Here is a 27,949-nt window from a genome sequence, read left to right on the forward strand (position 1 = left end):
TACACTGAATACAAGTAAGAAAATCTAGAATCATAGTATCAGTATTATTTAAGTTCGAAAAGACCTTTAAGATCATTGAGTCCAACCGTTAACCCAGCACACCCTGTCCCTAAGTGCCACATCTATAAGTCTGTCCCTAGGCAGCCTGCCCCAATGCTTAACAACTTTTTCAGTGAAGAAATTTCCCAATATCCAATCTAAACCTCCCCTAGTGCAACTTAAGGCTATTTCCTCTTGTCCTATCACTTGTTACCTGGGAGAAGAGACTGATGACACTCACCTTGCTACAACCTCCATTCATATAGTTGTAAAGAGCAATGAGGTGTCCTTTTCCAAATTCATGTTCAGATGTTCATATGAACATACTCCCACACATGCACACACATTCTTCCTTTTAACAGTGCCCATCCAATGATTTAAGTTTCATAATAACTTTGGAATTACTGCTATTTAAGTAGTAATATTTCAACACACAGCACATCATATTTCTTCTCTGTTAAGGAAATCCTAAAGCTCTTTCATTTAATAGATTTATGGAGTATTAAATGCCATTAATGAAGCTCTCTCTAATTGAAGGAAACAGTCACATTTTCACAGGATTAGCAAACTTTAAATTGTATTAAATCAACAAAAACACTAGTTTTGTCATGTGATGAAATTCCTGATTCATCATTCTTTTCCAAGAAACATGAATTACACTTTTGTGGGTGGAGTGTCATCATAATATTTATTTTATAAATGTTGCTTTATTAATAAGCACTTAGCTGTATGCTTGTATGGAGTCAAAATTAAATAATTTTTGCAGCTGTCAATGTGTCACACATTTCTACAGCACCAGATAAATCCATAATCACTCTACTGATTGTCAACAAAACTACAATGGACAGTATTATCACTGCTGGCAAAAAAATGTCACGGAGTCCTCTGAGAGCCATGTTGTGCCATGACTGCTGCATGCAATACACTGGCAAATCATATTTCTAGGAGGGTTAACCATTACTCCCATGCCTCTCATTCTGTAAAGTATCCAGTTAAAGACTGAAGGCCACATAAAAAACAAGATAATTGACAATTAAAGTGTTGGGATATTGTAAGTGGTTCAGTCATTACTGGGCTTGAGCCAGTTCTGAAAGAAAACACTGAAATACTCCCTTGATGATGCAGGCTGTAAATAAAGGTCTTAAAATAAATCCTATTCAAGTAGAGGTCTGAAGTTGTGTTCTATATTTTACACTTATAGCTACTAAGAACAGTGAATTGCTGCCACCAGTTTTATTTTTAGCACATATCCCTCTGAAATACTTAATTAGGTAATCTAATGTTCCACTTTACTAAGACATTTAGCTCTGCAGAAACACCAATAAATGGTACAAAAATTAAATGCACAGCAAGGCTAAGGTATTTTATGACATCTGTTTCTCAATTCAAAAGATACAATAAACATCAACCAGTTCACAAAATAATAAAATACTGACACTTCAGCAATAAAGCAGGGCATCTAATACAACTGGTGATGAAATTAACAGGAACTAATACACTAAAAACATCTATCACTGGTGCCTGTGTTGTTTCTTATCCTCTTTGACTTTCCTACCCTTTTTCATTCTCTAACCTGCTGTGAGCAAGTGGCTTATTTTAGGGAACTTAGGGATTCTCCATGAGCACATCTGATGTTTTACCTGTTTCAAAATGCTAGTGCTTTCATTTAAAAAAATGTTACACTGTGGAACAATTTCCTGAGGAACAAAAATGCATCTTTTTTCTTTAGTACCAGTTACATTAGGCCTTCCTGAGTAGTCTTTGTTCAAACACAGGCTTCAAGGTCATTGCTTTAGAAAATCTTTTTATCCTAAAAAAGTGTAAAGGTTAGTGCAACCTACTTTATGATACCTGTATGCTGACACTGCTTTCAAATCAACATCCACTTTGTAAAATTAATGACACAGTTAAACAGTTTAGTGGGATATAGGGATTATTTACCCTGAACTGAATGGGGAAAAAAAATAAAACCACTCCACAGATACACGAAGGAGAGGTGTGAGTTAGTGGGTGAGGTTTGCATGAAATAATGACAAAGTCTGGAACCTTGTTATTCCAAAATGTTAGTTTGTAGCTTCCCCATAATTTTTCTTAGGCAAGATCCTGCAGATTAACAGGATGTGTCTCCTTCTTAATATTAGTGTATGTCACCAAGATTCCCGAGTGCATCTGTCCCAGATACTACAGTTGTTATCCTGAACTGCAGATGAAGACAAAACAAAAGTATAAGTTCATGGCAAAAATGCCATCAGTCTGCTTTGGCTAAAAGACATCCCTTCATAACAAACTGATGCTTTGATTTTATTGTACCATTTCTGAAACTACTTAAGTGATTTATGCAAAATTATTCTTGTGGCATATTTACACTATCTAGGTGCAGTGTTGACAATTGTATAACTTTGGTAGCGTGGAAGAAATTATAGGTCAATTGCTCAAGAATTATTGCCCAGGAGCCCTTTGCAGTTATTGTTTAGCCCCATTCTTCTAGTTTGTCTTCTTAGCAATTAACCCAATTAAGTGAACTTAAAGTTAGCTCATGCATGTTTATGAATGCTAAAAATAATGCTTCTGACAGTGGAATAGGCACCTGATCTTATGCACCTATAGTGTCCTGAGTTTCAGCAGGATTTAGTTTGTTTTGAATTTTTTTCCCAAAACTAGGATGACAACTTCCTAAATTAAAAGGATCACCACCTGTAGCTCTCTAGGAGCCAGACATTTCCAGGATAGTAAGCAGAATGAATGACAGACTTTGAAATAAATTACTGAATTAGAGAACTGAGGGAAGGCAGGGAGGGGGCTGTGTGGGTGTGGAGGGAAGAACTAGAAATTGAACTGGAATTAAATGACCAAATGCAACCCTATTTTATCAACAAATATATGCATAAATCTTATGACCATCATGTGGTCAATGAGCTAAACTTTGTATGAGTTGGGAGAATATTAAGGATGCACGATGCAGTCTCAGACTGTGCTGAGAAAAGACATGTGAGTCCATCCAGATCAGAAGGATGCTTTTTTCTCATAGCCTGCGATGTGCCATTTTGCCTTCACTGGCCATCAATCTCATTGAATCCAAACACTGAAAGAAACATGATCAGTATAGGTAGTGATCTACCCATACAGAATATATTCCCTTGCTGGCCCTTGAATATAGTCTCTTAATCAACTATCACAACTATTTCTTATAAAGGAAGTGTTTCCTTGTTGTATGCACTGCAGTTCCTCACGTATTAGAACTCTACCACTCATCTCGATTTGTTGACATGACTATTTTTTGTGATATGGATTTTGATTTTGTTGCACATGTTGATACCACAGTTCATTATGTGTCATGGCTCTGTAAATCACTTTGGCAGTGTCACTGGGTAATTAAAGAGGTGGTTAGGTAAGAAGCAAAAGTACAATTCAAAAACCTTCTTCAAACACACTTCTTCCTCTCGAATCAGAAACCAAGTTCTGCTATTCACAGAACGATCTGCCTTGGGAAAGAGGAACTGCTGGTGTCATCTGTAGAGTCAATCCACAGTGAGTCACTACAACTTTCTTCGGCTTCAGGACAAACTCCCAATAAGAAATATTAATATCAGGCTGTTGGCACAGATGAATCCACACTCGAGAGGGTTCAGATGTAAATGCAGATGCACTTAAATAAATAAATCCAATTATAAACCAAAACTTAGATATAACAAATAAGAATAGTTTGGCTTTTTATGCAATTTTTTCTTTCAATGTAAGAGTACATTTACACTGCTATTGATCAAAGTGAAAAGACGTGTTCCAGAATAAAATAAAAATATATTGTTAAAAATTTGTTCCACATAAAAATTGATAATACTAGAATTATCTTTAGAAGGTAACATTCCATGTTAGTGACTCCACAGAAATGGGGAAAGACTTTCAGAAGATCAATATTATACTGCTAGTGGTCATGAAGTCGCACTACATTAAAAAATAATTAAATACTTGCTTTTGTTAAAGATAAACTAGTTGACATTAAGTCAAGTTTAACATAGCATTTTTCCAGAAAAAGTTTAATTCTCTCATGGATGGAGGAATTTGACATTTCAACACTGCACTGTGACTCATCTACCTGCACAGAACACACTGGAATAATTTGCCTCCACTAATAACGAGCAGCATATTGAGGCAATTATGATCAATTTTGCTGTATCTCCTGTCTTACAGATTCTCTGGAATGCACCTGAGGAATCTTTTTTACTAGAAATGTCACAGGGGCTATGACAGGGAAAAAAATAGTAATAGACCCTGGATATTAGTACAGTATTTAAAGCATTGATTATATCAAACTAAAAAATGCACCTTATGCAACAACAGAAAAACAACATTGCCTACTAAAATCTTGAACAGCCAGCAGGACTCTATGAAACCAAACCATTTATTTAAATAGATACCTATTTTTCTGCATTAAAGGATTGTCCCAAATATAATCTATAATGCAGCTGAAAGCACTGATGGTTAGAGAATCAATGTTTCTCCTAAATGATAAGGCAGAAAAGGTTGCAGAACATTTACATGTAACTGAGATATTAAGCCATATATTCATTCAGTTCTCCATTTCCATGGCAACCATTAGAGAAGAGTTTTCACCCTGAAGGAATTTTTCTTTCACAGTACTACTGGAAAGGTGCCATTGGAACAGCGTTGGTTATTTACTGCTCAGAACACAGGAGATTCAAGGACAGGTATAACAACACTCTAACCTTAAGAGAGGCTGAGCCCACCAAGTTACACAGATCTAACCTCGCATCACTTTTCACTTCATTTCCCCCAAAAATCCCACAAGTGGAAATAGGTGCACAGAAGTTAGATTCTTTTCACATGAATGAGACTATCATAACGAACAGGAAACCAGTTCTAAAGAATGGAAGTGATTCCATGTAAGAAACACGTGGTATCACTTAAGAGAAGGCCACAGCACCTCATTCAAGAGTCGGTTTATTATGGACCCCGGGAGGAGGGTACTGCTCCAGAAGCCCACACCCGCCCACCCTCGGGGGCTCCTGGCCATTGCACCCTGCTCGGACTGCTCAGGAGAGTCAGGTGCTGCTTCACTTGGTCAGCCTACAGACAGAACAGCTGGGAGGAGCCAAGGTTAGCCTCATATATAACACCATTCCCTCCACTTGCAGAAATTTTTCATTCTTCCTTCCTCACTTATTCATCAACACTTTACTAGCTTCACGATTTTTTTTTAATATTTTTTTTAGTAATCACTATATATAAGAGCTGACAAAAATAAAGCAGCTTATAAAACAGGAAATTTATAAGGTACATAGTTTACATGGCCGCCGGCGGCCGCGCCCAGAGGCCCAGAGGGCCAAGTTCCTTAAAATGATCATCTCACTCCATGAGGATCAGCATGGCCAAGTCAGATATGGCAATGCACTTTCTGAGCCCTTTCTAATAACTAATGGTGTGAAACAAGGCTGCGTTCTTGCACCAACCCTATTCACAGTCTTTTTCAGCATGATGCTCCAAAGGGCCATGGCAGACCTTGACGATCAGGACGGTATCTACATCCAATACCGTACTGATGGAAGCCTTTTCAACCTAAGGCAACTGAAGGCCCACACCAAGACCTTAAACCATCTTGTCCGGGAGCTGTTTTATGCTGATGACGCCGCCCTTGTTGCTCACACAGAAGCAGCTCTGCAGCGTTTAACATCCTGCTTTGCAGACGCTCCTGAGCTCTTTGGGCTGGAAGTCAGCTTAAAGAAGACAGAAGTTCTCCATCAACCAGCACCTCAGGAAGTCTTCCTTCATATATCACCATTGGCCAATCAGAGCTCAAATCAGTTCAGCAGTTTAATTACCTAGGTAGCCTCATCTCCTTGGAGATGGTAAGATTGACAGAGAGATAGACAACAGGTTAGCAAAGGCATATAGTGCTTTTGGAAAACTCCATAAAAGAGTTTGGCGAAATAAACACTTGAAGAAAAGTACCAAGATCAGTGTTTACAGAGACATAGTGCTGTCTACTCTCTTATATGGATCTGAATCATGGGTCATCTACCGCCACCACCTGCATCTCCTAGAATGCTTCCATCAATGCTGCCTCCATACAGTCCTAAACATCCACTGGTCAGATTATGTGACCAATACATCTGTTCTAGAACAAGCAGCAATCACTAGCATTGAGGCCATGTTACTGAGAACACAGCTGCACTGGGCAGGACACATCTCCAGGACGAAGGACCACCGCCTCCCTAAGATCTTGCTTTATGGTGAACTTGCCACGGGTTGCCGCACGAGAGGAGCCCCAAAGAGAAGATACAAGGACTCCCTGAAACAACATCTCAGCCTTGGCCATATTGATCACCATAACTGGTCTACTCTGGCCTCCAATCGGGAGGTCTGGAGACACACCATCTATAACGCTGCTGCTTCCTTTGAGAACGCATGCAGGATCACTCTCGAGGAGAAAAGACAACGCAGAAAGAACCGTGTCTTGCGGAATACACCATCTAAGGAGTCTTTCTGCTGTGCCTTTTGCAACCGGACATGCCTATCTCGTATTGGCCCCATAAGCCACCAACATGCTTGCAACAAACGTGGGTAGAGCCCTTCCCAAATCTTCGTTCGCAAAGTCTAGCCATGATAGTTTACATGGCAATTCTTGGGAATGACTCAAACAGTATGCTATTCACATATAGGGTATTAAAAAAATCAACAAAACACAACCATTTTTGTAAAGACATGCTTCTGGTGCCTTTGTAGGAGCTGAGACTTCCACAAGTATTAGAGAACTGTACTTCCATGATGAGAAACTGTCATTTCATGTAAGATTGAAGTAGTCAAACTGTTCCTAGAAGTTTCCCAGGAATATGCCCTATGCTCTACTGTCGCAAAATTTAGATCCTACAGGCACCTTCCTTAAAAACAAAGCCCCTGGTGTGTTCTCTCCTGAAACACTTCTGAGAGTTCATCCCGTTTCCTGAAAGCTTTCTCATAGCCTCCCAGAGCGTGAATTACCAGCAGGGCAAGGGGTAGGTCCAAGCTATGTACTGATATCTTACAGCAGATCAGAGAAGACAGGCTGAATCTCAGGTTAAATATTTCTCAAAGAAAACATGAAAAAATTGGTTCATCAGATACTCTACAAGATAAAGGTCAGAAGACAGGGCTACTTATTAAAGCCAATTGTTACAGTTGCATATGGCAGAGCAGCATTTAACAAACCACTGAAGAGTCTGCGCTCTTCCATTTTTTGAGGCAGATCAGCAGCTTTCATTATGAAACAGAAATTGTAACTACAAATCATAACTATTCTCACACTGAAGAGGAAAATGTCAGTAACATGAGCTTTTAACCCATAATCTTATTATTTTATTTAAAAAGAAAGTGATATTATTATGGGATCATTTTCTCCACCTATTCAAAAGAGTAGGTTCAGCTCAAAGCAAAGCACGCTATCACGCTGACATGCTCAGAATTTCATCAGGAAGCATGTCTATTTTAATCTCTTGCATTTATGTGTGATAAAAAATAACAAATTTCTGTCCATTAGTGTGCTGTAATCAGTACACTAATACTGCAATACATCACTTCTAGTAACTGACATAACTTCTATCTTAACAGTATGACAACAATGCTTTCATAACAAGCATAAAGTGATAACTCAGATACACACATCCAAAAATGTAAACAAATAAAGAAAACCAACTACATGAATACAAACCAACATTGTTTCACCATTCCCTTATGGTTTAAAACAGATGTTTGCTTGCTCTCTATGCTGGAACACAGAATAAGAGGTATGCAGAAGTCATTTTTTTTTTTTTATCCTAAAATTTATTTTTTTCCACTCAAACAAGCTTCCGTTATTGTTTTTTGATTCTAAGATCACTCTGGGTGATCAGACAGAAAATTAGCTGATATGACTGTTAGTTTATGTGGTGCGTTGACCTCCATCCCCTCCTCAGCTGGAAAGGCTTGCCGTGTTGAGATAAGGACGTGGAGAGATCATTCACCAATTACCATCACAGGAAACACAGACTCAGCTTGGAGAATTCAGATTAATTTATTACCAGTCAAATCAGAGAAGGGTAATGAAGAGTCACTGATGGGCTTGGCCACAGCCAGCAGCAGGTCTGTCTTGAAGGCTGGCATTGGCTCTGTTGGACATGGGGGAAGCTTCTGGCAGCTTCTCACAGCAGCCACCCCTATAGCCCTCCAGTATCAAAACCTGGCCATGCAAAACCAGTACATATTAGTAAATTCTCTCCTTGTTAGTTGACAATACAATTGGTGAAAATACATCTGTTTATCTGAGATGACTGCTACCTGCATCAACAGATGGAGAATGACAAATGAAAATACTTAAGAGTTCTAAATTATAAAAACTGGAATGATTGAAATTTCAAAGTCATTAATAACATACATTCACATTTATCTAAAATGAGCAAATGTGTGATTACTATCTTTTGTACAGCTAAAACTTCAGTATGTGAAAAGCGTATTCGTCAAATACTCCTCTGACCATCTTTTCCTTACACCTTTGTCTTCCCAAATAAAACTTTAAGCTATCACTATGACAAAGATGGGAATAACTCACTATTTTTTTCGGTCAACTAATTTTTATTAATGTTTTATTTTAAAATTTTATGGTACTTCTTGCTAAGGTCTACAGGAACCCACGAACAGTAGTGTGTAAACAGAACACTCAGAAATAAATGGAATAAACAGAATACTGAGAAACTCTCAGTTCTCAGACAGAACAGAATGCATTTCTAAGGAACTGAAACAAGATCAAACCTATTACCTTCCCTTTTATTAAAACACAGGTTGAATAAATTTCCAAACCTTCCACACAAATACTTAAAAGGAATTTAAAATTTAAGTAAAATATTTTAATAACATTATTATGCATCCATTTTGATTCAATGGAAGATGGTTTGTGCCTCAGGACTTGTAGACTGTTGGTTTTTCAGATGGTTTACTCAAATTTACTTGTACCAAAAAAATAATTTAAGTATTCTGGGAGAGGTTTTTTGTTTGTTGTAAGAGATCTCTAACTGAGATCTCTTAAGTTGTAATAAGTTACAGGTTTTTTAAGTGATTTCTAATGTATTTTTCATAGAATTTACCAAGTCATTAGAAAGGTGATATTTTTTAAAAGGAAAATTCTTCAGAGACAAATAAACTAAAGTCAATTCCATGTCTACACAAAGGGAAAAAAAAGTCAAAGGCAACCCTGACTTCTATTTGACTGGAATCATACACAAATTCAAGCTGAAACATAATCATCATCTCTTTTCTCATGAAATCCAATCATGCAAATATTTAACCTGTCAAACTCCACTTCATGACAGTACCAGCACCAATAGCCGATACCTTGAGGTTTCAATATGCAGTGGCTTTTCTATTACTCCATTTAGTGATAAACTGAAAACCAGAACATAAACCATGACCTACTTCTTCCATCTTACAGATTTCATTTACTGCCTCTAGTGATAACCAGAAGACTATTCTCCAGGGGCTACATCAGTGCCTGAATCAGAGAGGGAAAATGAACATAATCCCCAAGTCTTAACAGTCAAAGCTGAAGTTCAGTCCCTGAGAAAAGAACATCCTTGTACATATTGTACAGGACAACCATCTGTCTGAATGTGTCGATAGAGAATATTCTTGTCTGAACAGCTATCAAAATCCCAAAACAGAACATAAAACTTCTTCAAAATTAAACATAATGAATATTCTAAAAAAAAAACCCACAAACCCAAACCTGCAGCATTACTTACTGCTTTAAACTGAAATAGACCTTCTTGTCATCAGGCAATGAAATTCAATAGATCCCCTCCTCATTTGCATCTATGATAATTTTTCAAACTTTGTTCTATTTTTTGACTGTGCTTACACCTTTTAACAGCTTAAAGTACTGGGGGGAAAAAAAGGGAAAAATACATCTAAAATACAATACATCAACAAAAATAGCATGCTAACAATCCTCCATGCAAACATCTATAAGGACATTACTTGGTATATCACTCATACAAGGACCAGAAACCTGCATCTAATGGTTTCACAGGAGATAGAACACTCTGCTCAGAAAGATAACAAATACAAGCACTGTCTTTTAAGGATTATCTGGTGAGACTGTGTGTCTGTGAGCTAAACTAGGCAGTTGAAAGGAGATAAATGACACTGCCAAACAGTTTCAAGGGAACTTGCTGTCAAAGGACCATTGAGATTTGCACTGTTCAGACAGTACTTGTAGGGTCAGCGTGTTCTTCCAGATTCTCCTGAAAGTGGTTTCTTTTGTTCCAGCCAAGGACTCTGAGCTCTTCCAAATTAAAAGGTGCAATCAGGTACTTCCATTAAAATACTGAAAAAACATTGAACTGCAAGGAGGTTGACATTTTGAGAAAAAGAGGTTGGCATGGTTTTGTCTGATCACAATAAAAAAAAAAAAAAAATTAAACACTCAAAGGAAGGGAAAAAACAGTCTTTTGAAGGATGACACAAAAATTATTCTGTCACCTTCTTCTCTTCTCCTTATATAAAGCATTACACTGAATAACTGATCATTCACTAGAAGAATGTTAGAAATCTTGTCCTAACCCACTGCTATTTAATAAACCCAGGATATAGTTAAGGTGATTATTTTTAAAGTTGGAGAAAACAACTTCAAACTTTTCAAGAGCTCATCTACCAAAAATATATATAATTACTCCCTGCTTTTTTTTCAAAATATAATATATTGCCTCTGTGGGAAACAACAGATTAAATCATCTGGGATATCATTCATTCCCTTGATCTACTAATATTCAAGCTAACTCAATGAGACATGAAATAGGGAGTGAAACATGTTGAAAATGCTTTACTTTTTCCACCCCAAACCCTACTCACTTATAAAAAACATATTGAATTCTATTCCAAATGAACAAATAATCTGAGTATGCAATTTGAAAATATGGCACTATACCTCTCTATAAATTCAATTTCTGCATCTTTATGATGGCCAAAATGAGGACAAAAATCTTTGGAATTCATAGCTCATATAAAAAGATTCAGAAGAAAACAGAATGACTACACTAAAATGAAGAATTCCATTATAGCAACTGAAGCTCAAAAATACTGCAAAACTATACAAAAATAAAGTCTACCAACACAACTCTTCCCTCCCTGCTCCCAAATATATATTCAGCATTATGTTTACACATCAGTCAACGTAGTTTAGGGGAACACAGGTACTATTTGGTATCCCTCATTTTAACTATTTCGGAAAGCAAGAACTGTTAAATATAAAGCAGCTATCACAAAAAAACAATAGCTTTATTTTTTCCTCAATATCACAGTAGCTTTAGTTAAGCATTGTTTACATGGCCTTTTGGCAGCCTACTGTTTCTATAAATACATCAGCAACGAAAGGAGGGTTAAGGAGACTCTCCATCCTTTACTGGACGTGGGCAGAAACAGTGACAAATTAGGAAGAGGTTAAATTACTTAATGCCCTTTTTGCCTCAGTCTTTAGCAGTAAGAAGACCAATGGCATCGTGGCCTGTATCAGCATGGCCAGTAGGCCCAGGGCAGTGATTGTCTCCCTGTGCTCAGCACTGGTGAGGCTGCACCTCGAATCCTGTGTTCAGTTTGGGGCTTCTCACTGCAAGAAAGACTTTGAGGTGCTGGAGTGTGTCCAGAGAAGGGCAATAAAGCTGGTGAAGGATCTGGAGCAGAAGTCCTATGAGGAGTGACTGAGGGAGCTGGGGATGTTTAGCCTGGAGAAAAGGAGGCTGAGGGGAGACCTTACTGCTGAGGACTACCTAACTACCCATAACAAGGTGGGTGTCAAGTCTCTTCTATGTAACAAGCAATAGAACAAGAGGAAGTGGTCTCATTTAGGAGGTTTACATTGGGTATATGTCTTCACCAAAAGAGTTGTCAAGCACTGGAACAGGCTGCCCAGGGAAGCAATTGTGCCACCATCCCTGGAGATACTTAAAATGTATGTAGATGGGGCGCTTATGGACATGGCTCAGTGGTGGACTTGGCTGTGTTAGGTTTATGGTTGGACTTGATGATCTTAAAGGTCTTTTCCAACCTCAATGATTCTATGGATCTAAAATCATAAACGTAATTTTTTTTTTTATTTACTACAATCTCAAGTATTCAAATATTTATTCTTAAGATGTCTATGGTAACAGTGGTGACAAATTCAAATTGTTTAGTTACATTAGCATAATCATTCGGAACAAAAATAAAACCCAAAATATGACAGACACAGATACTAAGTTCCTGAGAGAACACAGCTTTTATTTAAATTTCATTAAATCTAATTGTCTAATTTACTTGCTGGTTCTTAAAAAATTATTACTAGATTTGGAATTATAAACACACCATTTAAAAATACAGTTTAGTGAAAGTTCCTAAAGAACCTGAACTACATTTTTTTATTAATAATTAATGGGATTCCAATTCACTGTACAGTTACAAAGTATGGAATGCCTCCAAAATGACTGAGCTATTCATCACATGAAACTGACAACCCCATACAGGGAAGCCATCAAGCGAACAATCTGCAGCCAATATGCTCGAAGGTACATATCAGAGCCAAATGAAATGTTCAGGTAATAAGAATCTTGAAATTAAATTAAAACATCACTCTATGGTTTAGTCTACATCAAAAGGATATATAAAATACTAAGCACCCACAGACACCAAAAAGCAGAGGCATAACATACCTGTCTTCTAAAGTGGTAAATCCAACCAGCTTGATGTCTACCGCCAAGTGACAAGAAATTCAGTTTTTTTCAGAGGTGAAAAGCAGAACCTAAATTTACCTGCATTCCTAAGTATTTGAGATGCCTTTAGGAAGCCTCAGAAATGAAAAGTATTAGATCATAAGCAGTATTTAAAAAATTCTTCTTCAAATACAGTCATTCCATTTGCAGACAAATCAACATAGAGACAGTGAAATGGCTTTTGCAGAATGATAAACGATTTCATCCTTGTTCTACATATCTATCCATGGAAAGTAATAGAGTACTACAGGAGAAAACTCAGAGATCATCTGATGGGATATTACAAGTTTGCTGGAAATTATATAACTTTTCTAATTTTTTTAATGGTTTTAATTAACCTTTCAGTTAGTTGTTTTAATTAATCGTAAGTGGTGTGTTAGGTCTTACATCACTTCTAGCTAGCATTCAGCAGAATTTAACATAAGCTGCCACTGTGAGAACACAGTTTGGAAAAAGCAATGACACTGTAAACTTTGTTAAGCTAACCTTGATATGCATCAATAAACAAAGTCTGAGAGAGAAAGATTAATTGTTGAAGTTGGACATCTGGAATACAGAATTTACGGACCACAAAGACATTTTGCAGAAACCAGAAGATAAAGAAACTGCTAAAAAAGACTTAGTAATGAGTTAGAAAGTCCCTACCAGAGGAAAAATATACTAAAAAGACTAAAAATACAGACTAATTAGCATGGAAAGAGAGAAATCCATGACCAATAGAAGATAGAATATTAATTAATGAAAGAAAATTATGTAATTTATAATCAATGAACATTAATTTGTTAAAAATGAATAAATAGGTAAAAAAGCTTAGAATCTGCATCTGTGTGGAGGCCGAGATTTTGTTGCCCAAAGATGCACCCCAGAGCTGTGAATAAAGTAATGCCTTTCTTTCTATCACTAAAAATGCAGTGTTAGAGGGTTCTGTTAACCCAACAATTTCAGAGGTATTTGGCAACAATTTCTGTATAATGCCAACATTATATATAGTGCTTAAGAATCTACAAAGATACTTGGAGTGACCTCCAAGCAACTACGTCAGTAGGTTATAAAGGGAATCCCATTAGGAGAGGGTTCAAATATTGTTCAGGCATGTAGAAATATAATATATGGAAATAACTTTAGGTAGTAAAAGTATTTGATAGAAAAATATTGACAGAATAGCAACTGTAGTGCTCTTCACATTTACAGGTCAGATCTTTTCATCTTACTTGCAGTGAACAAATAGTACTTGGAAAGATGTCCAATGATAGCAGTTAAAAAGCTGAATTAATAAACTCTTTGTGGACAAAATAAAATGTTATGTAAATTACTTCTCATCTTCAAAGTTGTCTGCAGATAAAGCTCATTAAAAACAGTTTTATGTCAATGCCACTCCCCAGTTAAATTATTCCCAATGCACACTTACACACTTGTGATTAAGTGTCGGACCTAATAACCAGCTAATCACAGTGGAAATCCATAAAGCTTTCTTTTTGGAAATACAAAACCTGCAGAGGGTGTAACATACCTTAAAGTTATAGGAAACCACTAGATCTAACTTCTCTCCATTTTCAACATCAACTGGAAAGTTTCATTGTAAAACGAGCAGAAATTTTAATTATGGAACTCTGGTAAAAGGTAAAAAATAATATTTGGGATTGAGAAAGTGGAAGGACAATCTTGAAATAAAGATGACTACTTCTGCAGAAATAGTTCACTTAGTTATAATAAATACATTTGCACTGGAATTGCATAACAAAAGTTGGATAAAATTATCATTTTTGTTACTATTTTTATAAGAATTGGAAAATGGAACTGAACTTGCACTCAGTTGGAACAATAACAAAACCTCCATAGAAGTAAATCAGAATATGAAAAGAAATTTCAAAATTCAAACTGATTACAGTTAAATTCCAAATATAAAAGATAGAAAGAAAGTTGAGAAAAATGTTTCACAGACCAGTGATATCCCACTGCAGTTTCACGATAAAGTGCCAGTACAAGACTTGTGTTGTCATAAAAGCTGTATTGCTGGAAGTTTCTGTAAATGGAAGCTGTAAGTGCAGACAAGTGACAGGCAGAAGAAAAGAGCAAACTAAAAAGAGAAACGTATGTGCCGAGAAGGTGTAAAAGTCTGTCAAAGACTAACAATGTATGGAGATTTGTTGTCCTGCTGTATCTTCAAGAATGAAAGACTCAGATCCTGCTGAGCATGTGTAAGGCCACCAGGCCATGCCAGTGCCAGCGAGGGGGCTGTGCAGCTCAGTCCATAACCAAGGTGCCAGTGGCAGCTGTGCAGAGACACCAGCTCTGCATGTGCTGCTGAGGAAACCTGGGACCTGTGAGGGACTCTCTGCACACCTGCCCAGAGGCCACTCTCACACCAGTGCAGCTCCCTGGTGAGTGAACAGCTGGGCTGGACTGGGAGTGACGCGTGTGTTGCAGTGTCTGTGTGATAGTGTGGGCCTGTGGGGGTGAGAACAGGGGGAGGAAAGAAGCAAATATACCATGCAAATAGTTATCTGCTTTTAATAACAGTCTTATTCTATTAATAATAAAAGATTAATTAATAAAAGTGATACATTTTCATTGGAATACCTTTCTCTGACTCACTCCCCTATCACGGAAAAGAGAATTTACAAACATGTTTAGATGCTCTAAACGAGATCAGGATCAATCTCCTGCTCACCCTGACATACACTACCCTGCAGAATAATGTATTTTTTTCAACATGTGGTCTTGTTCTTTATACAATTTGTCTCCAACAATATACTCAAATAAATGGTGTTTTAGGCTTTTATTAAGAAGAAAAGATACTACAAACTATAAGACACGATCAGCTCAGATCTTGTATCTGATGCATGAAGGGACTCCACAAGTCTCACAGAATGACAGATTTCTGTGAATTCTGTAATTCTTGCTTTAAGTGCACCATGATTTGTACCCACACACATTGCAACAATCTTCAAAAACTGTTAAAAGCAAAATACACTTTTAAGTATCTTTCAGCAGTAATATCTCACAAAACAACTCACCCTTCACTGCACTTTGCTCCATTAAAAAAAACAACCAAACCAAAAGCAAACAAACAAACAAAAAAACCTAAATAACCAAAGAAGCGAAAGAAAAGAAAAATGAAGGAGTAAAGAATCATATTTTCATATGCACACTATAGAAATGTTATTTTTAATGAGGGGGGAAAAGAAGCCATTCTCTGCGTAAATGCAGATTGACAACTATTTTCCTTGTACAGTATTATCTTTTGCCACTCATTTCACAGAGGTATTCCTAAAGTTTTTCCCAACTGGCACCCACTTCAACTTCCATTCTTACACTGGTTTTCAAAAATATAGGTGAGACTGAGCTGTCAGCTTTTAGTGACACAAGCCCTTTGGAGGACAAGTACTTCTTCGTCATGCTGCCTACATGTATGCACTCTTTCTTTGAGAAAATTTAATAATGGCTGATTTTCTCTGGAAGAGAAAAATAACTTGTCTTAGAAAGCCTGTATTGTAGCATAAGAGAAGGAGGCAATTTTCTTACTAATTTCTATGCCAATTACCAAGCTGTGCAACTTAAAAACTCTCACTTACTGGAAGCCAGCACCTGCCAACTGTCACTAGACCAACAGAGAAAAAAGAGACACAGTAATGTTTTTATTCACTTCTGTAGTCAGAACTAAAAAAAAAAAAATCTAACCAAAACACTACTTGCAACTGTCTGTAAAACCCTGAGAGAATATTTCTAAAAGTCTGCAACAAATATTTCTGCTTTCATATCATACTGCACTGATTAAACATTTAAACCTAAAATTCTGGATAATGACTTTAAATCCATGAAGGATTCCTTCATTGCTTTCAGCTGTCTTCTAAAGTAGCCTCCTTGATCTGACTGACTGAAAAACTTGAATAGATGCTTCTACTTATCTACATGCAATAAGGCAAAATTTTGCAACTCAAAAGCTCAACATTGTAAGTGCACCCACCTCCCAATATATTGAAATATAAATTAATTGGTAGAATACAACTCCTCCCTCAAAATGGTCCAATTATACATAGTTAAGTCACAAATGCATGCAAAAATATGTATAATATGCCAAATAAGAAAGATTACCTTTATTTGGAAACATTTATAAAGGGATTTGGTATCTATAAAAAAAGATTAATATCTCATTAATCATGAAAATCCTTGAAAAATAGGCCAAGAATATCCTGTATGTTTGGAGTGCTTTAGTTCAGTCACAAACAAGTATCAAAATAGTTCTACCTACAAGAGTGCTAACCTAAGCAAGTGACTCTAGAGACAGGTGCTAAACTGATGAAATAAAAATTACATTTCAAGGTGCTCTATATCCTTTATTGTGCTTATATTAATCCATTGGTTCTTCTTCAAGTTGGTCTGCAAAGAATATCTGAAAGCTGATTAGTTTTGTTACATAAAATATGTAGGTGCTTTGGTAGTATTAAATAACAACATAGCAATAAATTCTGACCTGTTTTCATTGGTTTATGTGGTATATTATAATTCCTTTGACAGTGGCCAAAAAGGCACATATATTCCTTCCACACTCTCCCTTCTTTTCTTGTCACATCAGTACCGGTGTGCTTGATGTTTGCTTGTTTTGATTATTGTTTTTTAAAAACTAAAAAAAAAAAATCCCAACATACATATGGGAAACCTTAGTGCCTATTTGCAGGCTTTATGTAATCACTGTCAGTTTAAATACTATGGTAGCAGGACTGCCAGGGTATATCAGCTAAAAATATTCAGTAGGTCACAGAAGCCTGCTACATGAATGTAAATAAAACTGAGGTAATATGTAAGTATATGGTAATATAATAGTAATAGGTATAGTTATTTCAGAGTTGTCCTAGTAAAAAATAAATAAAATAAAATAAACTCCCAAACCTCTGTGCTTCCTTTCAGTACCTGCATAGACAAGGTTTGACTTACATGAAGCTGCTGTAACTTCAGATACAAATATCACATTGGACTGGAGTTAACCACTCTGAAGGAAAAAAAGTCTTTATATCTTTTGAACGCTTCAAGCAAGATCTCATAGAAATGAGACAAAACAGGTTTCATGGTTCAGCCACATTTAAGACTGGGTCAGCTAGTCTGTAGAGAACCCATAGAATGTATTACAGTAAAAGAATGTGAGCGGAAGTGGGAACAGCTGTGCTTTATTACAAACCTAGGGCTGTTTTAACCACAAAACTTTCTTTATGCCTTTAAGTTTCTGTAGGACTCTGCCATTCTGAGCAGCAGATTAAAATCTCCCACTTCCACAACAACAAATACTTAGTTTAGTCAGATTTACCTTTTTCTGTGTTCCACCTATACAGCTAAATGCAAATTAACCCTTCTTCTCAGCATACCACTTTCCTCCATGCCCCAAACTCCCATTTTGTAATCACACAGCCTAACAATAAATGAACCTACAACTTGTTGGTAATGAAAACACAATCAAGTCTTTTTCACTCAAAAACCTTTAGTTATCTCAAGTGTTCTTCGCTGATAAAACACAGATCAACATCACATTAAAAACAAAAAGCTATTTAATATTTTTAAAACAATTATCCACTCCACTATCCCAGAGGGATAATTTACATTGGTCTTGCTCTTGATTCATACTCAAAATGATTTCCAAGAAGAAACGGGGAGACATATTTCAGTTCAAGAAAATTCCCCCAGTAATGACTCATTTTTTGCACATATTGGCAGAAAATCCCCAGGAATAAAAAGCATCCACTACCAAGTAAGTACACTTTTTTCTTGTTAATTTCAGTAATACAATGCAAATAACTCAAAGTAGTTTTTACACTGACATTTTAACAATGCAATTAGTAATTTCTAAACTCATTTTTTTCAAAATCACCCTACTGGAGATTATCTGCCTCTCTTCCCTTTTATTATTTTTGGAGTATTTTTAATAGAGATAACTTTCTTCTTCAGTTCACTATCTTCAAACAGGAGTGCATGGGGGGAAAGACCCTGCATACAGATATGTTTGAGTACACAAATATAAGTTAATGTAATAGTGACTGGATAAGGTCAATATGTCAGACAAGATACTTAAGTATTTTTTCCATGAAGTAATTTTAAAAATTATTTTAATTAGGTTTTGCTGATGCTTTCCAGATTCTTATTTCGTAAATATCAGCTATTTAAAAGGAAATTAATTCTTCATCTAAACTGCTAGTGCTATGCTTACACAGATAAACTCTTTATAGAAAGACAAGAATTATGAGTTAAATTGGTTGTGATAGGAATTATTCACCACCTCCTGTAATTTAATGCATCAGTAAATTTTGCAAAAACCTACTTTTGAATGAGGCAGATCAACACCAAGAAATGAAAGAGGCAGTGAACTATTACGATGAGCCAAAGAAATTAGGATCTTATTCAGCATTCCCTTCATAACTCTGAGGATAAACTTTTTCTCCTACAGTGACTAAAATAAAAAAAAAAACCACAAATCTAAAACTAGAACCCATAACCAAAGTATCCATCTGATAATACTTAATGCAACACTGACATGGAATACGTTTAAACAAAGTATAACTATCACCCCAGTTGTTTAGAATGGAAGTCAGCATCGGCACTGTTCCAGTAGTTATCCTTTAGTTGTTTTGTTTGGGTTTTATTTGCTTGTTTTACAATAGCTGGCAGAGTTCTTATGTGTTATATAAAAAGAAAGAAATTAAAGCAATCAAAACAAAAATTATACATAATATTTAAAGATTAGTTAATGCTGAACTTTCACAGTAGTTTTTCATCTTTGTGACTTTTAAAAACAACCTATTACAGTCAAGTTGTAGACTAATTTTTGCCATTGCGATGACCTGTTTATGTGTTTTCCAGGAATATCACGGCTACACTTAGTTTAGGTGGCAGAATTGGGTACTTTTTCAAAATATATTAAAGTTTTTTTGAATTATTGAAAGGTCACGAAAAATCAGAGAGAAAAGGTAAATAAAAATTCAGAGCAAAGACTGAGTTCACGGAGTGACAACAAGAACAAGAAGGGGGGGAAAAAGAGCGTTTCAGAATGCCTGGCTTCCCAAGATCTCCTTCAACAGATCTGGTGTCCCTTGGAGCTCCTTTGTAATGAAAATCTGAAGTGGAAACTGTTCAATATTCCAAAGTTCATTTTTATAAAAGAAGTAAACTGTAGACTGCTGATGAAAGGGGAGCTGGGCTTTTGGCAATACTACAAAAGAGAGATGGCCTTATTCTTCAGAAGAAGAAATTTAGAAAACAAAAAATATGTATTTCTAGCTGCTCTTTCTCATCTTATTTTCTTTTTGCTTTGGTCAAAAATGTTCCTAGTGAAAAAATGCTTTATCTGAAAGTACTACTAGCAGCAGCAGTAGTGTTCACAGCAGTGAGTCTTCACACTTCCAGAAACACCAAGCCTTATCAACAGGTAAGTTATCCTAGCAGGCACTTTTACAAGTTTGCTAATAATACTTGGCAAAGGACACATTCTAGTTGAAAATACAGTTACCTAGAAGGAAGTTTCCATTTGGAAATATTTATGGTATATGGCTGTTTCTCTTTTGTCACAGAAGAAATAAAATAAATTGGTTTATTCCTGCTAAACTGTGATTAGTCTAGAACATAAAAAGCCTGAAGAACAAACCTTGTGAAAAACAAAGCTATATGTGAAAGGTGAATTTATGATATACAAAAAATCAAGACAGCTTTCAAGAAATTACATTTTCATCACTGCATCACATATTACTTGAATTGTAAGCAGGAACTCCAAAAACTCATTGGTTTTACAGAACACAGAAGTTTAAAATGGACTTCTATCCCAGTTATGGTGAATCCAAAATTTCCCATCTCCTTGCAGCTGATATGTTAGAACCCGTTTTCTATTGTCCCATCCCTCTGCTTAAGACGAGGCAATTAGTTATCTCCCTCATTCAGTAAGCACTGATCATTCCCAGAAAGATTAGCACCTTAAACAAGAACAACACTGATACAACATAAACAGCTTGTTCCACGCAGCATCATTCAGTGTTTGTTTTAAATATTTACATTCAGATTAAGAGTATGAGATTTTGTATTAAAAATACAAGTTTCTTAATATAAAACAGCTGTATTAATAAAAGGAATCCTTTCTTCCAATGAAACAGAAGATTAAGTACTACAACTTGCTACAACATACCAAGGTTAACAGACCAAGCTACTGAATCTCCCTTAGCTACTTATCTCCCTTAAAACAGACCTATAATATAACATCAAGCCTACCTAATGAACACAGCAAATCTAGCAGTGCATTTAAATACAATCACCAATGTAAACTATAAAGGGAATTCAGTCTGTAATATCAAATATTTCATTCACGCATTGAATATTTTGTCTGCTGGCACAGCCATCCTCCCCCTTTCAGGAAGTACTGTTCGGAATGTATATTGGTGTTTCCCCCTCAGAGAATGCCAGAATAATATCAGAGGATATTTCAGGCCGTAAGGGATGTCCAAATGTCACAGGATAATTCATATTGTAAGGGACATCAAGAGACTTCCAGCCCAACCTCCTGCTCAAAGCAGGGTCAGTGAAGACGTTTAATCTGGTTTCTGGGGGCTTTATCTATTTGTCTTTAAAACTTTCAAGGAGAGAAACCGCACAACTTCCCTGAGTAACCTGTTCCAATGCTCAACTGAACATATAAACACCTTTCCTTAATTTTTACAAGCAAATTAAATTTAGCACTCATTAAGCTGAAGTCCATTACTCATATTTCATGGAAAAGAAAACAAATTTCATGCAGAAACGAATACAGCAGTAAATTTAAGTTCATGCATAACAACTTTGAATACTGGCTTGACCAGGAATCAACAGCAACTTACAGTTATGCTTGTGTTCAACTCCTGCTAAAGTGGAGAAAATTGAATCGTCTGTGGTAAAGCAGGAAGTTTCCAATAAAGCTATAAAAAGATCGCTCATCTCATGACTAAATCGTGATCTATGTCCAAGATAACTTGTTTGCATGGTAACAATGTATAATCTGGCCACTATGTGTCAATTTTCATGGCTGGGCTTCCCGAACGAAGATTTGGGAAGGTTCTATCCACATTTGTTACAGGCACGTTGGTGACTTATGAGGCCAATACGAGACAGACATGTCAATTATAAAAGTATTATATAAATACAAAGAACTTGTCAAACACATATATTTATATTTCTTTATTTTAACATACTGTCTCACATTAAATTTTCAGTCTGTAGTGCAAACCATAGCTCAACCATGCCCCTCATTTCAGACATGAGAGCTACTAAGTTATTGCAAATACTATTCTATCACATCAAAAAGACTATCTTATGTAAACAATACTATCATCATCATGGCTAGGCTTCACAAACGAAGATTTAGGAAGGCTCTATCCATGCATGTTACAGGCACGCTGGTGGCTTATGAGGCCAATACAAGACAGACATATCCGACCGCAAAAGGCACAGCAGAAAGACTCCTTAGGTGGTATCTTCTGCAGGACTCGATTCTTTCTGCATTGTCTTTTCTCCTCGAGAGTGATCCTGCGTGCGTTCTCAAAGAAGACAGAAGCGTTATAGATGGTGTGTCTCCAGGCCTCCTGATTTGAGGCCATAGTAGGCAAAGTGATGATGACTATGGTGTAGTGGTAACTCCACCAGTTTTATCCAGATCTCAAGTCAGTGAGAGACTTACATAGTCTTGTAAATATTTCTTTAAAGTAGCTATAACAAAACTTTAACATAAAATGAAAAACTCAGGATGAATCCAAACAAAACCCAAATCATCATATATTTAATTTGCCAGCACAGAAACCCATTAAACTTAGCTAAGCAAAAATACAGTACATGCTACAGTCAGGATTGCTGATTTCTCTTCATAATTAGGACTACTTAGGTTGCTCAATATTTCTAACGTTTACAACTATCTAGAACTTGGACAAAGTGCCCTGTCTGTCCTTGCTTTCTGCCAGTGCATATAAACAAACTACATGTCACATTGAAAAATATCTTCAAGAGTTCAATTTTTAAAAGGAACAGTGGAGGAAAAACACAACAGGGTTTTTTTTATTTCTTTCAGCAAGGGTCTTTTACTTTAAAAAAATGCCAAAAATAAAAGCACAGAAGAAGTGACTGGAGAATGGACTGATGTGGCAAATTAACAGGAGGAAGCTCCAAGGAATAAAGAAAAATAAGTGGAAGGAATGCTGACAGGCGAAAAGCAAGGAGAGACAGGACTGACTGAGACAAGATACTGAAATTTGGAATGGTCATACCAGGAACACTTGAAAAATTAAGATTGAGACTGGCTACAGGATGAATAGGAGACTGTCACTACGATCCATAGAAACAGTGATGTGAAAAGGACTGTGCTTGCAAAAGACTGTCACAACATCCCTCATCCACCACGATACATTCTCTAAATCCTAGAACAGAAAGGACTACAGTCTGCAACTACTTTTCCACTACCTGAGCAAATGCACTACAAGTTATGCTGTTTTGCTTTACCACTGTTGTACATGAAAGGGACTGCACTCTCTTAATGCTATCAGTCATAATGGTGAAAGTTCAAGAGCTTTAGCAAAGGATTCAACTTTTCCAATCCTCTTGATAACCACTGTAGGTCCAATGTAGTAAGACAAAAAGGAATTTACTTTGAAAATTTAACTTCTGCATTTTCTTGGGTTTTTGTTTGTTGGGGTTTTTTTTAATTCCCTTAATCTTCTATATTTTAAGAAAGTATAGGGGACATGTAGGCACATGAAGATGATACAGAACCTAATGCAGGTAGGACTCTTGTCTTATCTACTGAAGAACAGGAATATGTGTACTGACTGAGGGAGGGCTTGCAGAAAGAAAAAGAGACAGGGGCTCTGTAATATGCCACAAAGGCTTTAACAACTAAAGTCCTCCCTTCTGCAGTTCTCCCCATTCCTCCCTCTTACTCTATACGAGCACACCACTTAATAACAAACCATGGAAATTTTGGGTTAACTGTGAATTCCTCTTTTTCCCCATCCACTCTCAGATATGTGGAGCACCCAGGACTGCTACAAAAAGCAACAGCAGGTATAACTTGAGCAAAAATATTTATAAGAATTGTAGATATTTCAAATTGGACACCAAAAATGAGTAAATACTTTTCACCTAACCCTCTCTGTGCCTCTGTTCACCATCTGTAAAAGCCTTGTCTCATCTTAGGTAGATTTTGATAAACTAATAATTCTTTGTGATGCATTCTGATCACATAATGATAAGCACTTTAGCAAAGCCCATACAGATGTTATCAGTTCTGTCTTCAAAGCAGAGCCGAGTAACATGGAATAAATAAATCATGGGCTCACACAACGATCAATGAAAAATACTGAATTGTGTTAAGTGAGCTCCATCTATCCCATGCAGTGAATGAGAAAGGAGTTCCAGTAGGAAAAAAAAAAGATAGTATGCAATCATGTAGTTAAAACTGTATCAGAAAGACATGCTCAAAAAGGCACTTGAAATCTCTTTGTTCCATGACCTTAATAATGTGGGATTTCTTCTACAGGTGTTTAAGACACTCAGTTTAAGATTCTATGAAATCAAGTAGGTTCTTGCATTACTTGTGAAGCTATGCTGAGGTTGCATTACTTTTCAGTATCTGTTAGAAGTAAAACTGGAAATCTCTTGTTGGTTTTGAATAGCATTGTGGATAATACAAACATGGACAAGGACAGAAGTGCTTTGCTTAGGTTATTTTTACTTTTTGCAAAATTTAGGGACGGAAAAAGTATATTTTGTTATCATGCCAACTACAAAAACTAACAAACTCATGGTGATGACACACATTTGAATGTGAACAACCAAACAAAAGGTTCATACTACCAACAGTTTCTGGAAAAATTAAGGAAAGTTCTTACTAAAGAAATTTTGGTTGAGTATTATTACCTATACAATACGGGCCAAAGATCATCCTTTCAAAAGGATTTTTACAGTATGTGCAGTGCAAGGACACTTAAAAGATACTAATCCTATAAGGGAAAAACTGAGAATTTTTATAACTTCAGGTGCTTTCAGAGAGCTTTTCCCTGTTCTTATGCAATTCAAGTCCTGCATTTGTTATTTTTCTGGTTTACAAGTAATTTTATACAAAAGAATGCTACTAAATAAAGTATATTTGTTAAGACCTTCTTTGATAGAGTCACCTCTGCAAAGGGGGCTGCATTTTTAAGGCATGTTTTTGTCTAAGTTGTACAGACCAGTAATTACATAATGGTTTATTTTTAAACTGCCAAGAAACCTTTAAATATTTTATGTGTTTTAATATAACTACATTATAATATTGTTATATAAGTATGCTAGGATATAACACTTGAAAACATTCGCAGCTCAGAGGTCATAGTTTATTTTCATTACTAAATGGAGCATAGTTGATTAACTGCATAGATAATCTCTGGCAGGTTTTATAAGCAGAATTAAACAGCGCTTTATAGAGCAGATGTAATTCCTAAAGAGCCCCTCATTCGGGTGCGGCTCAGGCGCTGCACCTTGGACAGGCTCAGCGCCTCCAGGTGCCTTTAGCGGAGCTCAAGCAATGGCATCTCTGCCCTCACCAGCAGGTGTTACGACAGTCTGTCTGAATTGCTGACATTTACGAAAAAGCGACACTGAAAAACGGTATAATTAGCATTTTACAAGGGGGAAATAGCGTGAAACACTAATATTTTTACTGCAAGAAGGTGCAACGAAAAAAACCCAACACCTTTTTAGCCGGTCTCCATTAAACACATCCAAAACGCAAACAAGTCAGCGGACGGCGCGAGGCTGCGGCTGCTCCGGCACAGACCGCGGTGCTGAAATGACGCTCTGCAAGACCAAGATACGGACGCGTTTTTCTACACGCTGCCAAAAACCATACGTGCGCTGTAGGAACCGGAGAGGAAACGGCGCACGAGGCTTTCCCTGCGGCAGCATCCCGGCCCCCCGCCAGCCCACGATCAGGACCACGGCACCCGCCGGGGGTTAACCGGGGCTGGCGGCCCCGCTTTCGGCAGCCCGGGAGCCGAGTGCTGCCGTGCCCAGCGACCACCCGTGCCGGGCCGCCGCCCCGGCCGCCGCACAGGAGCCGGGCCCCGGTACCGCCCGCGGGCCGTGCAGGGCTCGGGGCTCCCTCGCGCTCCGCACCTGCCCCAGCTCCCCGGGCCCCGCCGCCCGCACCGCTAAAGTTGCGACTGCCCGCAGCTGGGGAACCCACCGGGGCGCTGCCCCCTCCCCGGGACCGCACGGTGCCGCGGGCTGCGCTGCCCTGTCCCTCCGGCTCTAACGCGGACCCCGCTGCGCAGCGCGGGCGGGGGGCGACATCGCCGCGCCCACCGCCGAGCGAGTCGTGCCCTACCTGCGCAGTGCCGCCGCACGGCCGGGCTATCACCCCGCCTCCGCTGCGCACCGGGGACGGCTCGGAGAGCCCTCGCCTGCCCGGCCCGGCCCGGCGGCTCGGCGCGGCTGGCTCCGCTCGGCTCGGCGCGTCCTTGCCCGGCTGGGCTGGGCTGGGCTGGGCTGACAGCCGCCCGCGCGCCCCCGCCCCGGCCGCGCGCGGGGCCGCCGGGGCCGAGCGGGGCCGAGCGGGGCGCGGGGAGCGGCGGCGGCTGATTGGACGGGGGTGATGTCACTCGTGCGCGAGCGAGCGGGAGCGCGCGTGCCCGAGCGCGGCGGTGAGGGAGAGAGGGGAGAGGTGAGGCGGGAGCGAGGGAGGGAGCGGGGATAGTGGCTGCTCTCCCCTGTTCCTGAAGAGCGGGAGGAGTGTGGTAAACGAGAGTCAGGAGAGTCGTGGGGCGGAGGCGCGCACCGGCCGGCAGTGGTGGCAGCGGTGGGCGGAGGAGCGGGCTGAGAAGCGCCGCCGCAGAGCGGGAGGGGCGAAGGTGAGCAGGGCCGGGGGAGCGGGGCCTCAGCATCCCTCCGTCCGCGCCCGTCCCGCTGGCTATGCCACATGGCTGCAGGTGGAACAGCACCCCGCGCTGTCCAGGGAGCGTGTGCGGCACCGGCTGCCGCTCTCACACCGGCACAAGCACACAGACAGTCACAGTCACGCAGACACACGGTCACACAGACACACACAAGCACAGGCACACAGACAGTCACAGTCACGCAGACACACAGTCACACACAGACACAGGCACACAGAGAGTCACAGGCACACGGACACAGATACAGTAACAGGCACACGGACACAGGCGTGCGCGCTGCATAAGCCCGAAGGGCAGGAGAAACCCAGGTTAAGTTGCTTTCCATACCTGGACTATTGGCCCTCAACCGCGCCGGCATCCAAGGACCACAGGAAGAAGAGGCAGGAGACGGTACGGACCTCAAGGGTGCAGCTGGACAAGAGGCGTGATGCTCGGGACCCTCGAGGGAAGTGCCCGGCAACGCCAGGTTCAAACTTTTAATTAATACCCTCGTCCCAAGTTAGAACAATGATTTTGAAATGACAGATTTTTCTTCAGCCTCGATTTTTTTTCTGGACTTTGCATCTTCTATGCAGGACCATATTTCTTAATTCTTTTTCATTACCACAAAGGCTAAATATTTATTTTTAAAGCCTCTACCTGTCCCTTGAGCTCAAGTTATGTGGTATTTTCCACGTTGTAAATTACTGCAGAAATCAAAACTCCCAGAGGGAAAAAAAAAAGGCAAATATGCGGCTTGCAGCATACCCTCTTGGAGGAAATAAACAGGGCCACAGTAGACACGTGATCCATTGAAGACTCACAAGCTGCCAAATTTGTGATGGCTGCTCCAGGAAGGGCTCATGAGGGTTGGAGCATGGAACCTGCAAAACTTTGAGACATGAGTTCCCACTGTATATGAAACACAACTTTTGGAGGGCTGCAACCGTGATGCTTAATATGTACAGAAAGTGACAGATAGCACACAGTCAGGAGCAGACACAATACAAATAGCACTTGACTAGGTTATGCCACCTGCATGGCAATAAGGACCAGAGAGGGGATAGCTGCAGCTATTCCAAGACCCTCAGACTGACAGCCTTGGGCCCCCTGTGCCTTCATGATCAATCCTTTACTCCCAGTTGACACTGGGAGTAACACCAAAGTACATACATTTCTCCTTACGAAAAATCAGGTCCCTGCAGTAGAGAGACATCTGAAGTCCTTTTTTTTTCAGCAGCTTGA

General features: G+C 38.7%; 1 protein-coding gene across 1 annotated transcript in view; it reads right to left on the reverse strand.

Annotated features, from left to right (window-relative positions):
- Positions 1–26,316, reverse strand: part of CNTN1 (contactin 1) — a 233,072-nt gene extending 206,756 nt beyond the window's left edge. Inside the window, exon 1 of the mRNA XM_027710925.2 lies at positions 26,158–26,316. The gene's annotated coding sequence lies outside the window, so the exon portion shown is untranslated. The remainder of the gene's footprint in view (positions 1–26,157) is intronic.
- Positions 26,317–27,949: the final 1,633 nt, after the last annotated feature.

The sequence above is a fragment of the Pipra filicauda genome, unplaced genomic scaffold (assembly GCF_003945595.2).
Source record: "Pipra filicauda isolate LSUMZ 115617 unplaced genomic scaffold, ASM394559v2 scaffold40_size4127951_pilon, whole genome shotgun sequence".
In the NCBI taxonomy this organism is placed as follows: Eukaryota; Metazoa; Chordata; class Aves; order Passeriformes; family Pipridae; genus Pipra; species Pipra filicauda.